Here is a 14,262-nt window from a genome sequence, read left to right on the forward strand (position 1 = left end):
AACTTCCAGATGCATTCTATGAAGCCAGCATTACTTTGATTGCTAAACCAGACAGAGACCCAGTAAAAAAAGAGAACTACAGGCCAATATCCCTGATGAATATGGATGCAAAGATTCTCAATAAGATACTAGCAAATGGAATTCAACAGCATATTAAAAGAATTATTCACCATGATCAAGTGGGATTCATTCCTGGGACGCAAGGCTGGTTCAACATTTGCAAATTAATCAATATGATACTTCACATTAATAAGAACCATATGATCCTGTCAATGGATGCAGAAAAAGCATTTGACAAAATTCAGCACCCTTTAATAAAAACCCTCGAGAAAGTCGGGATAGAAGGAACATACTTAAACATCATAAAAGGCATTTATTAAAAGCCCACAGCTAATATCATCCTCAATGGGGAAAAACTGAGAGCTTTCTCCCTGAAATCAGTAACATGACAGGGATGTCCACTCTCACCACTGTTGTTTAACATAGTGTTGGAAGTTCTAGCACCAGCAATCAGACAACAAAAGGAAATCAAAGGCATCAACATTGGCAAAGATGAAGTCAAGCTTTCACTTTTTGCAGATGACATGATATTATACATGGAAAATCCGATAGACTCCACCAAAAGTCTGCTAAAACTGATACATGAATTCAGCAAAGTCGCAGGATACAAAATCAATGTACAGAAATCAGTTGCATTCTTGTACACTAATAATGAAGCAACAGAAAGACAAATAAAGAAACTGATCCCATTCACAATTGCACCAAGAAGCATAAAATACCTAGGAATAAACCTAACCAAAGATGTAAAAGATCTGTATGCTGAAAACTATAGAAAGCTTATGAAGGAATTGAAGAAGATATAAAGAAATGGAAAAGCATTCCGTGCTCATGGGTTGGAAGAATAAATATTGTTAAAATGTCAATGCTACCCAAAGCAATCTACACATTCAATACAATCCCAATCAAAATTGCACCAGCATTCTTCTTGAAGCTAGAACAAGCAATCCTAAAATTTGTATGGAACCACAAAAGGCCCCGAATAGCCAAAGGAATTTTTAATAAGAAGACCAGAGCAGAAGGCATCACAATCCCCGAATTTAGCCTCTACTACAAAGCTGTAATCATCAAGACAGCATGGTATTGGCACAAACACAGACACATAGACCAATGGAATAGAATAGAAACCCCAGAACTAGACCCACAAACGTATGGCCAACTCATCTTTGACAAAGCAAGAAAGAATATCCAGTGGGAAAAAGACAGTCTCTTTAACAAATGGTGCTGGGAGAACTGGACAGCAACATGCAAAAGGATGAAACTAGACCACTCTCTTACACCATTCACAAAAACAAACTCAAAATGGATAAAGGACCTGAATGTAGACAGGAAACCATCAAAACCCTAGAGGCGAAAGGAGGAAAAAAACCTCTCTGACCTCAGCGGCAGCAATTTCTTACTTGACACATCCCCAAAGGCAAGGGAATTAAAAGCAAAAATGAACTATTGGGACCTCATGAAGATAAAAAGCTTCTGCACAGCAAAGGAAACAACCAACAAAACTAAAAGGCAACCAACGGAGTGGGAAAAGATATTTGCAAATGACATATCGGACAAAGGGCTAGTATCTAAAATCTATGAAGAGATCACCACAATTCACGCCCGAAAAACAAATAACCCAGTGAAGAAATGGGCAGAAAACATGAATAGACACTTCTCTAAAGAAGACATCCAGATGGCCAACAGGTACATGAAAAGATATTCTATGTCGCTCCTCATGAGGGAAATACAAATTAAAACCACACTCAGATATCACCTCACGCCAGTCAGAGTGGCCAAAATGAACAAATCAGGAGACTATAGATGCTGGAGAGGATGTGGAGAAACAGGAACCCTCTTGCACTGTTGGTGGGAATGCAAACTGGTGTAGCTGCTCTGGAAAGCAGTGTGGAGGTTCCTCAAAAAATTAAAAATAGACCTAACCTATGACCCAGCAGTAGCACTGCTAGGAATTTATCCAAGGGATACAGGAGTGCTGATGCATAGGGGCACTTGTACCCCAATGTTTATAGCAGCACTCTCAACAATAGCCAAATTATGGAAAGGGCCTAAATGTCCATCAACTGATGAATGGATAAAGAAATTGTGGTTTATATACACAATGGAGTACTACATGGCAATGACAAAAATGAAATATGGCCTTTTGTAGCAACGTGGATGGAACTGGAGAGTGTTATGCTAAGTGAAATAAGTCATAAAGAGAAAGACAGATATCATTTGTTTTCACTCTTGTGGGAATCCTTCAAGTGGGAAACTTCACAGAAGTCCATGGTGGAGGGGGGAAAAAAAAGAGGCTAGAGTGAGAGAGAGCCAAAGCATAAGAGACTCTTAAAAACTGAGAACAAACTGAGGGTTGATGGGGGGTGGGGGTGAGGGGAGTGTAGGTGATGGGTATTGAAGAGGGCATCTTTGGGATGAGCACTGGGAGTTGTATGGAAACCAATTTGACAATAAATTTCATATTAAAAAAAAAACTACAACTATAAAACCTCCAAACAAAATAAATAAAAGCCATGACAAATTTTTTAAATCCAGGTTATAAAAACATTTTTAAAGATATGACAGCAAAATAAATGTCCATAAAAGAATAATAAATTGGACTTTATTAAAATTCAGTCCTTTGAAAAACACTTTAAAAAAGAATCAACAAAGTTATTGACTGGGAGACAATTTACAAACATATTTCTGATAAAGGACTTGTATCTCAAAATAAGCCAATTTGAAATAAATGGGTAAAAGATATCAGCACATCCTTTAAAAGATTTAGCAGTCTCTTTAAAAGTTAAACTTTCCCAAGATGTAGGCATTCCACAACTAAGATTTACCCAAGATAATTGGAAACATATGTCCATATTTACTTGTGCATAAGTAATCATAACAGCTTAATTGTAGTAGCTAGATTCTATGTGCAAACCAAATATTAATAAATGAATTTATCAATACATAAAGTATAGAACATCTATAGAATGAAATACTACTCAGTAACAAAAATGAAGGAACTATTGGATAAATTTTAAAATTTATTTGAGAGAGAGAACAAGAGCAGGGGAGGGGAAGAGAGAGAGGGTGAGAGAATCTCAAGAAGGCTCCACACAGCAAGAGCCCAACTCGGAGCTCAAACCCACCACCTGTGAGATCATGATCTGAGCTGAAACCAAGAGTCAGATGCTCAACCTACTGCACCACCCAGGTGCCCTACTGGATAAATTTTCAAGTAATTATGCTGAGTGAATCAAGTCAAGTATATTGTATGATTCCATTTATATAAAACACAATTAGTCAAAAATGCAAAGAAGTCAATAGAAAGTTTGTAAAAAGTTGATCAGTAATTTCCCTGGGAATGGGGGAAGGAGGTTGGTCATGGAGGGGAGAAGAGAGGGGTCACAAGGGAACATGTGCAAACTTTGAGAATACTAAATATGTTTATCTTAATTCTAGAGGGTTTCTTGGGCATATACATCTGTCAAAATTTATAAAATCATATATTTATATGTGTGCAATTATACTTCAATAGTGTTTTTTAATTATTTATGATAAATATTATTCAAATTCTTGCATCTGAGTTCCTTGCAGATGGAAAAATACACACACACACACACACACACACACACACACACACACACACATATACACGCACACATTTAAAGAAATTAGTAATGCCAAATGAATGAAAAAGATTTGGGTCAAGCCTTAAAGAACAATGTAAATGTAGGGCAAAATGGAGACAGAATGGGAGAAGAAAGACATAGAAATAAACATATTTAATTAGTACACTATTATGAATTTAAAAGAAGGAAAGCAATTTCATTAACCTCTTATTTGTTTTATTGTAATTTGGTCAGTGCATATTGTAACTAAAGCCCACACAAGGTCAAACGATATTGCTTATGGTCTCCAGAGTTCAGGCAGTTTTAATTGCACACTGGAAAACAAATATGTTTATGCTTTGCAGTGTGAATACTATTTAAATAGAGGGAAAGGAAACATCTGGGGTATCATAAAATAAGAAGCATAACTACAAAATTAATCAGCTGCCATTTTTAATTATCCTAAGGCTGAATGACTCTCTAAGAGCATGGGATCTGTACTTATTTGGACACTACCATTAAAATGTTTTAGGTACATTACAGCATCATTCTGACACTAACGGTTTGCCTTAATAAAAATATATTGTACCGTGAAGAAAAACACTGAGGAAGAAAGAATGGCCAGAAGCCAGTTTGTATAACCCCATTTCCTTCTGCCAGTTAATATTTCATTTTACTTGTAGTAACTAAATGTTAAAGATGAACATGTTTTTCAGTTATTTTTATATATTGTTTTATACTAATTATAATTATGTTCCCCCAACTAAAATATTATTTGAAGCTTTTATTTCTAGGCTCCCCCCCGCCAGACCTCTTTGCTTGTTCAAATTTTATATATTATTCAGCATTCAGCATAAGCATTCTCTCTTCTAAAAGCATTCCCAAATCCCTCGGCTGGCTTTAGTTCTCTTTCTGTGTGTTAAATGTCTCATGTTTACCACTTCAACTGCATATAGTCCACTACATTGATTTTTTGTCATCTCTTCTTTCTCTTCCATTGGGCCAACCTGGACCAGTAGCCATGAATCCACTTATATTCATGTACATGCATAGAAACTTCTAAATATCCCACACATATTTGACTGAAATCATGGGGTGCAATGCCTTTTTTCTTTTTATTTGAGAGGGGGAGTGAGAGGAGCAGAAGGAAAGAGAGAGAGGGTATTAGGCAGGCTTCATACTCAGTGCAGAGCCCAACACAGAACTCGATCCCATGACCCTGGGATCATGAAATGAGTCGAAATCAAGAGTTGGACACTCAACCGACTGAGCCACCCAGGCACTTCATCAATGCCTTTTTTTCCTTAAGTCTCACTGAAAAGATAAAGTAGAAGGATAAAATTTAAATAACTACATAGCATACCAATAACTAAGAAAGGTAAGGTGATTAGCTACTTTGAAGAATTACAGAAATTAAAGAGCTCTTTTGTTCAAATCAACATCAAAACTAAATACAGCCATATATATCAGTAAGTTAATATAGAAAGACTACTGATGAAATGCATATTGATCCAACTAAGATATTCCCAGGCAACTCTGTGGGAGGCTGGGCCCCGGTGCCAGGCTGAGACCGGGTCAAACAACAGCTCCCTGTTGACTCAGCCAACCCGGTGGTTCCCCCTACCATTTCCCCACTTTCAAGGGCATACGAAAGCCTTGTCAAGGCTGAGAAAGTTAATTCCTGAAGCCTGTGGTCTGTGGGTGTTGGCAGTAATTTTACCTCCCCTTTTTCTACTCTGGGCCAAATAGAAACAAACATGGGAACTGTATTTTGCTAGCAATCTTATCAACAAGGTCTTGCTGTGACCCGTTTAGAAAATTCACAAGGTACACAGAACTAAATGTTTTGGTTGACAGTGATCATGTGAAACCTGTTTATTATTAGAATGGCCTGACCCATAAGAGTCTTGATATAAAAGATTGTGTACAGCAACAATAAAGCCATCACTTGGGCCATCAGCCCAGGGGACCCTCCTGTTCCCAAACTGTCTTCTCTTCTCTCTTTTTTTCTTACATTACCCTACCCTCAGGACCCTGATCTTGGTGTTTGTTGCACCGTTCACAACACAACTCCCAGAAGCCATTAGCTGGAGTGTGCTATATGGTATCCTAAATGGTAACTCTTTGGGCCAATCCTCTGTCTTCCATACAAAAACAGTTCTATTTACATTTTGTTCAAAGGTTAAGAATAGCTAGTAAGACAATCTCTTGAAGCAAAACAAAAAATTCAAGTATGGTACTCCTAGACAGAATGATACAGCTACAAAGAAAAGCAAGATATTTTTTGTTTAATTTAGACTATCCTAAATGATATAACAGCTCACAGACAGAAACACATTCTACCCACCTCTCATGACCAGGGCTTTTCCATTCCCAGCTGCATTTCCTACCATCAAAACAGTGCTATCTGTAAGGAAACCCATTCATTTCTGATAGTGATAATTAATTATTATTATTACCAATAACTATTATTTATATGAATGGACAATGAATTATCACTAAATATATGAAAAAATGGAGAGGGAAAGCAGAAGTAACAAATCCAATGAATAAACCAACCATCAAGAAAACAGAAACTAGAAAAAATTATATGTCATTTATACAATCAGAAATTCCAGAAGACTTCACATACATAAAACAAAAATAGGCTTCTCTGAATAAAAAAAACAGTTGTTCTTGTTTTCCATCTTTGTTATCATCACTAGATCTTGCCCCTTTTTCTGTGCCCCTAACAGTGCCTGCCAATGCATGTACTAAGTTCTTCTGCCATCTGTGCTCTCTAAATTCAAGCCTGGGTGGCTCAGTCGGTTAAGCGTCTGACTTTGGCTCAGGTCATGATCTCGGGGTGAGTTCGAGCTCCACGTCAGGCTCTGTGCTGACAGCTCAGAGCCTGGAGCCTGCTTCGGATTCTGTGTCTCCCTCTCTCTCTGCCCCTCCCCCACTTGCGCTCTTGCTCACTCTCTGTCTTAAAAAAATAACAAACATTAAAAAAAATTAAATATACAATGAAATATTACTCAACAATCAAAAAGAATGAAATCTTGCCATTTGCAACTACATGGATGGAACTGGAAGGTATTATGCTAAGTGAAATTAGTCAGATAAAGACAAAAATCATATGACTTCACTCATATGAGGACTTTAAGAGACAAAACAGATGAACCTAAGGGAAGGGAAACAAAAATAATATAAAAACCAGGAGGGGGGCAAAACAGAAGAGACTCATAAATATGGAGGACAAACTGAGGGCTACTGGAGGGGTTGAAGGAGGGGGGATGGGCTAAATGGGTAAGGGACATTAAGGAATCTACTCCTGAAATCACTGTTGCACTATATGCTAACTAATTTGGATTAAATTTTAAAAAAAATAGAAAAAAAAATTTAAAAAAATTTAAATTCAAGGTAGTTGAAAGAGCTAATATCACACTGATTAAAAAGTGGCAAAATCTAAGCATATAATATTCAACAAAGTAATCCATTCATCAAATATTAATCACCAGTTCTATGTAATACTTTTCTAGGTTGTATGGATTCATCAGCATAAGAAAAAAAAATTATTTCATTCAGGGAACTCATGTTCTAGTGAGAGAAAACTGAAATTATCCATTGGTGGTAAGTTCAAAGAATGTTAGATAGGTAATGTGAAGAAAGAAAGGTGGTATATTCTGATCATATTCTTGAAACAAATGTTTCTGGTAAAGTATTATTTAGCATTGACTTGACAACAAAGAGTTTGTATATGATGAGTAAAGAGATTTCTAGGCAGAAAGAACAGCCAATGTAAAGATTGTAACAAAAATCGTGCTCTGGTCATGTCCAAAGGATAAGGAGCTGAAATGGATAATGGGGAGTGAAAGTAAGAGCTGAGGCAGAGAGACTGCCAGGGAAAGATTGTGTAGAACCTCCTAGCCACTGGTTTTGAGAATCCATTGTGGTGGGGCAAGAGTAAAAGCAGGAAAAAAAAAAAAAGTCAGAACTTCATTGCAATAATCCTTTTTAAATCTGGTGCTCAGATTTTGGACATATTCTGAAAGAAAGTTGACAAAATTCAATGTGCTATGTGAAAGAAAGCAGTTAAGAATTAATGTTATTTGTCATTCTTTGGTGTACATATGTAACTACATTGTCAAGTATTGAAACTACCTTGGGTAATATTCATTTTAATTCTCTGAGATAGATACCATCAATAACCACAGTTTCAGATAAATCAACTTCATCTTATATGATATATCCCAAACCCTCAGATAGTACACCTAGTAGTTTGTGGAGTCAGATGACTTCAGACCACTTGACTTCAGGTCCTAAAATCTTAAACTAAATTGTATCAAGGGACTACCCACACCCGGTCACAAAATGCACTTTACAAAGACACCCCTTTTTACTCATCATTATGATGTCAATATGAGCAAACCACTACTTAGGATAGTCAACTTAACAAACATCACATAGACTTCAAACATTAATGATTACATTTTTTATTTAGAACAATATAAAGGGTATTAACTGAGCTGTTTGTTACAAAGAATGGAAAGAGCCTTTATATTCAGAAGTTTCAGGAAATGCTGGCATAATTTGTTTTCTTGATTGCAGAAGTTCTTGTAATACTTTCACGAACATTGTTATGATCCAAAGGAATTTCAGCATGTGAAGTTTTTCACACTGAGTTATCCACACTCTTAAATTTAGAAATTCTGATTTTAAGTTTTATTCATTCATCCATTCATTCATTCTAGAGACAGCGAGGGAGAGACAATCTCAATCCATGCCCAGCACAGATCCTGATGCGGGGCTCTATCCTACAATCCTGGAATCATGACCTGAGCTGAAATCAAGAGTCAGAAGCTCAACCAACTGAGCCACCCAGGCACCCCAGAAGAGAGAATCTTAATCAGGCTCCAAGCTCAGCATGGAGCCCAACAGGGGCCTCAATTCCATGACCCTGATATCATGATCTGAGCTGAAATCAAGAGTCAGATACTTAACTGATTGAGGAACCCAGGCACCCCGATTTTTAGTATTTTCTATCACATTTTTTTATTACATATACTGTAAGAGTAATGACTGTTCCTATCAACTGGATAAATCAAATTCCTTGGGAATTTTAAGATCTCTTCAAAGAGAATTCATAGACTTATGGATGGCTTCAGAGATCCTATAGAAGAATTTCAGCCACATCATTCTCCTTGGAAAGAAATACATTCCAAGTTGACCAACAGTGGAGAGGGAAAAGAAACTTGTTAAAATACCCACCATCTATAGCCAGTATACAATAGGATCAAATGTAACACTTTCATTTCCTCTATGAGATAAAATTTGGGTGTGTTCACTGATTCATCATTCTTGTTATTCAGCAAGTGAGTTACTCAGTTACAAATATGCATCTTTATTGTTTGCATGAACTCAAATATTTTGAAAAGTCCTGAAAGGTAAGTCGCTTATTGAGAGAAAATGAACCACTAATGTCTTTAACAAACAATCATTTTGATTCTATAAGTCACAACAGACAAAAACACATTTATAAATGTTTTTGGAAATGGTATCTATGTTTGTGAGCTAGGAAAAATTTCACAGGCTGATGAATGTGATCTAGGATTATTCAGCTGCTAAAACAAGATGCTGCTTTCTATCCACGACTGATAATACTATCAACTGGTATGAAATCATCAGACTTTGCTAGTTACTTGCTGTGTGACATTAAACAGGTAATAATAATAATCATAGTGTTTATCTGATAGGGCTTGTTATGAAGTTGATTAATGATGATGAAGGAGGAGGAGGAAGAGGAGGAACAAACAAGAAGAAGGAAAAGGAGGAGGAGAAGAAGAAAAAGAAGGGCAACAACAACTTAGAAGATTCTATGACATATGGTAAGTGGTATGAGGCCTAGTTAAATTTTAAAAACCATAATAAATCAATATACCTCAGGAATAATAGACAAAGTACAAATATATATAGTAACTGTCTTCCAGATATTCTTTTTTTTTAATCTGTAAACCTAAAAAGCATAACAAACACTGACATGTTACTAACCTCTCACAATTGAGGCAAGAGTAATGTATTGAGTAACTTTTCTATTAACAGTTTACTGGGAGCAAAGCACAAGTGGATGCTGTGATACTGGATGATGACTCTACTTGGAATGTGCCTCTACAAACAGGCATTCATTTTTGACATTTTTTTTTTTTTTTTGAGAGAGAAACAGAGCATGAGTGAGGGAGGGGCAGAGAGAGAGGGAGACAAAGAATCCTAAGCAAGCTCCAGGCTTTGAGCTGTCAGCACAGAGCCAGATGCAGGGCTTGAACTCACGAACCATAAGATCATGACCTGAGCCTAAGTCAGACACGTAACCAACTAAGTCACCCACGTGCCCCCATTGTTGAGATTTTTAAATGCCTCCCGAATTTATTTAAAAAAAAATCTCTGCATTAAGAATGAATACACACACACACACACACACACACAACTTATTGATTTAAATTAGATATTCTTTAGTGTATAGCCCTTGCTAAGTATGCATACAAATTTAGAAAAAATACATTGTCCATTTCTACTTAAAAATAGATACAGTATTAGGATGCAGAGATGATAAAATTGCTGTGAATGTGCTGCTTATACCTTGAATCTAACAGGCATGAACACAAAAGATGAGTAATATTAGCCCAGTTTTGAATCTTATGGCTTGTGATTTGATAATGAAACGAACAGTGGCCCCCAGCATTGGATTATATAAAGTCACTTTCAAACGATGCATAATCCAGAGTCTCTTTGAAGTATGAGTTAGAAATGTAATCAGCAGTTCTGTCACACACATATGTCCTGGTACCTGGTAGCAAGATGAATCCATGGAAACAGGTCCTGACTGCTTTTTACATGCTTTTGATTCCTTTTATTTTGAAGCAAAGAAATCAAATTAGGAAATAAACTGGTGATACACATAAGTTGGTTTTAATTCATACGTATCTTTATTTCTTTTTAAGTATGAGAAGGTAATTTAAGACACGAAAATACATAAAAACAATAGAATATCTCAGGAAGTAAAGTCAGACAAACTAGTATTTGAAAAATATTGTACCTATTGGGTGTTTTTGGTACAACATGTTTCGAACTGGCTTCAGAATTTTCTAAAACTTGATAAATATAATTCTCTTTAGATAGCCTGATGCACATACACACACACACACACAGAGACAGTGAGAGAGAGAGAGAGAGAGAAGTCTAAGTTTCATCTAATGGTGATAGCTTCTAGTCTTTCCCTGTGTTAAGAATTATAAACTGAACACAACTAAGATATCCCTAATTCTTTAAGGCAGAGAAGCTTAGAACTGTATTTTTAGCTCAGCCCCCAAGCATTACTTTTTAATATGGAATACTAGGAGACTTACAACAGTATTTTTCAAACTGTGAATTGACCCATTTATGGGTTATGATGGAGTAGTGGGTCATAAGATCAAGTTAGAGGGCTAGGTAACACTATTTTTAAAATAAGATAGAACAAAACAGCAAAAATCAGAGCGCATAGCATATGTAAGAATAGGTGCTGTCTCACGAACACTTTGTTTCCTTTATGGGCTTAATTATGTGCAGGTGTGCATATACGCAAAGTTGTTAAACCATATTTTATATACTATGCATAGTTATTTAGAATTGATAGAAAATATATGAGAATTTATGGATCTACTTTAAGGGATTCACATGCTCTAAAAATAGTTTTCAAAGTTCTCTGGTTATGCTCACTTTCTAGGAAAAAGTGCTTTGATCTAATGATTATAAAAATATTTTTTTAAACCTCCAAAGACAGGTAAAGAGAGGAAGGTGGTGACAGCGTAGGAGGATCCTAGATTTCCCCCCCACCAACATGAATACAACTGGGTAACTATCAAGTCATCCTATATACCCAGAAACCTATCTGAAGACTGGCAGAACAAATTCCACAACTAAAGGTGAAGAGGCCACATCGAAGAAGGTAGGAAGTAGAGATGCAGTTTGGGAGAGAAATAGATCATGGCTGGTGTGGTGGAGAGGGAGCTGTGGACACTGACAAGGGTGAGAAATGGACTAACACATAAGGGAGCTCAGAGGGAAAATGAATCCCCAAAGAAATTGGCTTGAAAATGATAGGGTTGAATTTTCTGAGTTCTTGAAACCACTGGGGCTTAAAGCCTGGAGTTCTAAGGGTCAGTGGGTTTGGCAGAGAGAGAGCCTGGAAGCAGTGGGGCTGTTCTAGGACAGAACCAGGGCAAACAGCCCATAGACACACAGTGTGGAAACAGTGATCTGAAGAATGCCTGGGACACAGAGTGGAGAAGTTATTTTCTCAGAGTATGTTCCAGAGTCAGCATTCAGGAGTGTCTCCTCTGGGAACAAAGGAACTGACAGGCACCATTTCCCTCCCCTACTCCTCGGCATAAGCACAGGGCCACCTGAAAGAACCAGCACAGCCCTGACACTCAATACCTAACTAGCTTACACCAAGTCCTGCCCTCCATGCTCTGGTGGAACTGCGCTTCCCAGTCATGACTGCCTCAGTCCCAGCACTACTGGCCCCCTCCCCCAGAAAACTGGCCCAAAACCCTGACAACATTGCATCTCCCAACCTGAGAATTTTGTGAAACCTTGGGTCCGGTGGTGGTGCCCATAGGTCTCATTTGTCAAGCAGACCAGAGTACACCCAATGAAAATTCATCACATTACCACATTCAGTCCAGGGACCAAACATTGCCCACAACAAACCAAGAGCCTCTGCTGACAACTGGCCTCAAGGATCAGGCAGCCAGGACATAACAGCAGAGTATGTGCAGCACACATCGGAGACACTCCCTGAAGTGCCAGGACCTAGGGAAAAGGGGATACTACGTAGAGTCCTGGGCATTACAGGAATTCTGCTTAATAGGACCATTACCCTCAAGAATAGCAGACATAGCTGACTTTCCTAACACAGAGAAATAGGCACAGAGATAGACAAAATGAGAAGACAACAAAATTTATCCCAAATCAAAGGAAAGGACAGAGCCATAGCCAGAGATCTAAGTAAAACAGATACACATAACCTGCCTGATGGATTATTTAAAGTAATGACCAAAAGGATACTCTCTGGACATCAGAAAAGAATGGAAGGATCAGTGAGACCTTTAACACAAAAGGTACAAAGAACCACTCAGATTTGAAGAGTGCAATAAACAAGATTAGAAACAGGTTGATGCAATGAACAGCAGGCTGTAAGAAGCAGAGGAATGCATTAATGACATAGAAGACACAGTAATGGAAAGTAATCAAGATAAAATAGAAAAAAGAATGATAGAAAATTAGAATAGACTTAAGAAACTCAATAACTCCATCAAACAAAATAACATTCACCTTATAGGAGTCTCAGGAGAAGAAGAAGAGAAAAAAGATGGCAGAGAATTTATTTGGAGAGATAATGCTAAAAACTTCCCTAATATGCGGAAGGAAACATTTATCCAGATCCAGGAGGCACAGAGAACCTCCAAAAAAGTAAACAAAGCAGATCCACACCACGACATATTATAATTAAAACGACAAAATACAGTGATAAGGAAAACATTTTATTTATTTAATGAAATTTATTGTCAAATTGGTTTCCATACAACACCCAGTGCTCATCCCAAAAAATGCCCTCTTCAATACACATCACCCACCCTCCCTCCCACCCCCCTATCCACCCCCCCATCCACCCCCCATCAACCCTCTATTTGTTCTCAGTTTTTTTTTTTTCAACGTTTATTTATTTTTGGGACAGAGAGAGACAGAGCATGAACGGGGGAGGGGCAGAGAGAGAGGGAGACAAAGAATCGGAAACAGGCTCCAAGCTCTGAGCCATCAGCCCAGAGCCCGACAGGGGGCTCGAACTCACAGACCGCAAGATCGTGACCTGGTTGAAGTCGGACGCTTAACCGACTGCGCCACCCAGGCACCCCTTGTTCTCAGTTTTTAAGAGTCTCTTATGCTTTGGCTCTCGCCCACTCTAACCTCTTTTTTTTTTCCTTCCCCTCCCCCATGGGTTTCTGTTAAGTTTCTCAGGATCCACATAAGAGTGAAAACATATGCTGTCTTTCTCTGTATGGCTTAATTCACTTAGCATAACACTCTCCAGTTCCATCCACGTTGCTACAAAGGGCCATATTTTATTCTTTCTCATTGCCACATAGTACTCCATTGTGTATATAAACCACAATTTCTTTATCCATTCAGCAGTTGATGGACATTCAGGCTCTTTCCATAATTTGGCTATTGTTGAGAGTGCTGCTATAAACATTGGGGTACAAGTGTCCCTATGCATCAGCACTCCTGTATCCCTTGGGTAAATTCCTAGCAGTGCTACTCCTGGGTCATAGGGTAGGTCTAGTTTTAATTTTTTGAGGAACCTCCACACTGTTTTCCAGAGTGGCTGCACCAGTTTGCATTCCCATCAAGAGTACAAGAGGGTTCCTGTTTCTCCACATCCTCTCCAGCATCTATAGTCTCCTGATTTGTTCATTTTGGCCACTCTGGCGTGAGGTGACATCTGAGTGTGGTTTTGATTTGCATTTCCCTGATGCGGAGCGATGTTGAGCAAAAGAAAAGATTTTAAAAGCAGCAAGACAAAGAAGATATTCACATA

General features: G+C 37.9%; 1 long non-coding RNA gene across 1 annotated transcript in view; it reads right to left on the bottom strand.

The window, feature by feature from the left end:
- LOC123381588 overlaps positions 1-14,262 on the bottom strand; it is a 155,532-nt gene that overhangs the window by 48,973 nt on the left and 92,297 nt on the right. The gene's annotated exons all lie outside the window — the stretch shown is intronic.

Source organism: Felis catus, chromosome D4, assembly GCF_018350175.1.
Source record: "Felis catus isolate Fca126 chromosome D4, F.catus_Fca126_mat1.0, whole genome shotgun sequence".
Taxonomy (NCBI): domain Eukaryota; kingdom Metazoa; phylum Chordata; class Mammalia; order Carnivora; family Felidae; genus Felis; species Felis catus.